This window comes from Sorex fumeus, unplaced genomic scaffold (assembly GCF_029834395.1).
Source record: "Sorex fumeus unplaced genomic scaffold, SorFum_2.1 ptg000015l, whole genome shotgun sequence".
Lineage (NCBI taxonomy): Eukaryota > Metazoa > Chordata > Mammalia > Eulipotyphla > Soricidae > Sorex > Sorex fumeus.
Window position 1 is genome coordinate 22,828,367 of NW_026606072.1, and position 3,118 is coordinate 22,831,484.

General features: G+C 40.5%; 1 pseudogene; it reads right to left on the minus strand.

Moving 5' to 3' along the window:
* Positions 1-507: 507 nt before the first annotated feature.
* Positions 508-2,002, minus strand: LOC130021370 (zinc finger CCHC domain-containing protein 17-like; annotated as a pseudogene).
* Positions 2,003-3,118: the final 1,116 nt, after the last annotated feature.

The window sequence follows — 3,118 nt, forward strand, 5'->3', positions numbered from 1 at the left end:
GTCATGTTAACAGATAAGATCTTGAAGGATCACAGGATTAAGTTACGTATTCAGCAATAAAACTATCCAGGGTTTACTGAGCTCTCTCTCTTTGCCCGACACTGAGCTAAGTCTGTCACATCAATTATCTCATTTAGTCATTGTAACACTGAACTGGACACTGTTAATATTCCTATAAAACAGATGAAATCTTGCAAGTCAGGAAAGTGAACTGCATTCTCTAAGGTCACACAGTTAGAAAGGAGGTGATTTGGGGTTCAAATCCAAGTAGCTTATCTCTAGGAAGCCAGTTTACTCTGTTGTCAGCACAGAGTCCACTTTTTCCAGTGAGTTTATAGAAGATGAGAGTTACTTGATTTGTATTTATCTAACTTATTTCAGTATTTATAAAGGTGAAGGTAAGAGTAAAATGGACATTAATTGGATTAATTTATAAGAGAGCTGCAACTCATTTGAGCAAAGATTACTTTAAAAGATCAATTCGTTTGTTTGTTTTGGGGCCACATATTTTTTTAGAACCAAACACACTTCATTTAGTGTCAGGAATTCAAGCAGAAACCTGAAGTGCAACCAACTGACTCACACAGTAGTAAATACAAAGTAGAGCAATAATCTTAGCTCCAGCTATCTGGCGAAATGTCACGCAAAAGCTCAGTCACTGCAAACAATGGCTTTCTGGCTGTGACCACAATGGTTATATAGCGTAGAATCATATTAAGGGGCGTGGAAAAAAAGTGAGCACCACTTCTCACCCTGTTCTACCTCATACTGCCATTCTACCTTTGCCACCATATTGGATGCAGCAGAGATTACCCAATAATCAATGAAGGGCAGCACCACAACTACAGCCAGACTCACCACAGTAGTACCACCTGTGGCTCTAGCCTAGATTCCCCCAAACAGGAATCTAGCGCTGCAGTGGCAGCTGCAGAGGGTAATAGGACCTTCTGCTGAATGAAATTGAATGAACGAATGGGTGAGCTGCATGGGGTCACTTGCAAAGGGACCAAAAAGATAAGGAAACAACTCATTCAAGCAGATGTTTCTGACACCAACCTCCCAAACCTGCCAGCTGTGTCAGGGGAAGTCATCTCCCAAAGGAGAGAAGTCAACAGGGTGGGAGGTCATATCCTCAGTATCAAGGTTTTTTAGGAGCCATGGTGTTAAGGCACAAGGCTCCTGGTCCTCCTCTCAACCACCACCCCTTTCACTCTTTCTACTCTCACTCCTTGTGCTTCTTCTTGTGCTTCTTCTTTGCTGCCTTGCTGTCTTTTGGTGAGTGTCTTGCCCTCTTGCCTGTATCACTCTCAGGGTCTGAGCTGTCAGAGTCAGATGATTTCCTCTCTCTGTGTTTCTTTTTCGCCTTTTCCTTCTTTCTTTTCCTAGAAGAATTCCTTGTAGGGTCAGTCTTCTCTAACTCTGCTGACTTTGTCTCCTCCTTCTCCGCTTCCTCGTCAGTTATCAGAGAATATTTGGTCCCTCCTGGTTGCATGAAGCAATCCTTTGCAAAGTGACCTTTACAGCCACACTTCTTGCAGGTAGTGTTCAGGACAGCCTCGAGGGTGATCTTCTGTCCAGGGTAATCCTGGAATGACCGCCTCCGCCTCTCTTCTTGCTCAATGTTAACATTGTTGGGACTGAGGTCTTTTCCAGTCCCTTGGTTGACAACTTTCATGGAGAGGAATACTTTCAGTCTATCATTTTTTATCTCTCGGCCATAAGTTTCACCCATACTTTATCTCCAATGTCCACAATCTCAGAGGGCTTATCCATACAACATGATGACATGTGAGTTCGATGGACCAAATCTTGCTTCCGACAGCCTGGGATTTTGATAAAGTCTTCATAATCTATCACCATAGCAACCTCTCCTTGGAAAATAGTATAGAGGGCAGGCAAGTTTTCCATGGTCTCAGGTCTTTCTGAATTCATCCTTAATGTTTTATGGTTCCTCCATTTCTCTTCTGTTAAAGCTAATTCACTTGCCCCGGCTTCAACTCCGGGTCTCTGGGGGCCACACCTTGGTGGTGTTCAAGGGACTACTTCTGGCTCTGCACCAAGGGATCTTGCTGATGGTGCTTGGCCCTTTAAGTAATTTCTCCACTTTAGACTAAAGACTTAATAAACTTGTTGCAAGTTTGTTATCTTGGTTTTACCCATTTCTTCTTACCTTTCTTCCCCCTTTGTTTTTCTATCACTCTAATGAAATGCATGTAAGTGTGATAAATGTTTCCTGGTTGCTGGTCTATATAGGTATGCATGCTGCACTAAATATTAAGTATATGCTGCATACATGAACATATGTATATTTGCTGAATTGCACGTGCTGGTCTACATCCACTGTCCTGCACTCTGCATGCTGTATTAAAAAGTTTAAGGTTGATGCCTGGCCATTACCTGCAAGAATTTAGGATTTTTTTTTTAAAGACCAAGAGATTAAAAGAGACCTTGGGAAATGATTAAATGCTAAATTAAATACTATATAGATAAGCTTTCTTTCTAAGCTGATTAATTTATTTTTGCGTTTTGGATCACACCATACTCTGCTCAGTCATATGTCTGCCTCTATGCTTGAGGCTTTTGTGTTCCGCATTCATTTCTAGTGGTGCTCAGGGAACCATATGAAGTGCTGGGGAATTAACTCAGGTCAGCCACATGCAAGGCAAGCACCTTACCCACTGTATTATCTCTTGGGTTCCTTATTTAACTTATTTTTAGAATAGAAAGTTATCCCTCTACTTGGAAGATATAAAACATTTGTTAAGTAAAGAAGGTAGATAAGCAATTGTTGGGACTAAAATAAGTACAGAAATGATGGTGTGACATCAAATAAAGACATTCTATTTACGAGATACTATGGTGATTTACTAATGAGGCATATTTTGAGGAAGTCTTTGAACATTAATCAGAATACTGAAGTTTAAAAAAAACAGGATTTGAGAACTTTTTAAAAAGTGAGGTAATTTAGTTTGAAGTACAGTATGACTATATAAGACTCAAATCCTCTCCTCTTGCAAATGCCCTTCTCTTTTTCGATCAACATTTTCCTTGAGCATTTATCAGGATATGTGGGGATAAGTTAGTGTTTCTGTCTTTCACTATATCTGGTTGAATGAAT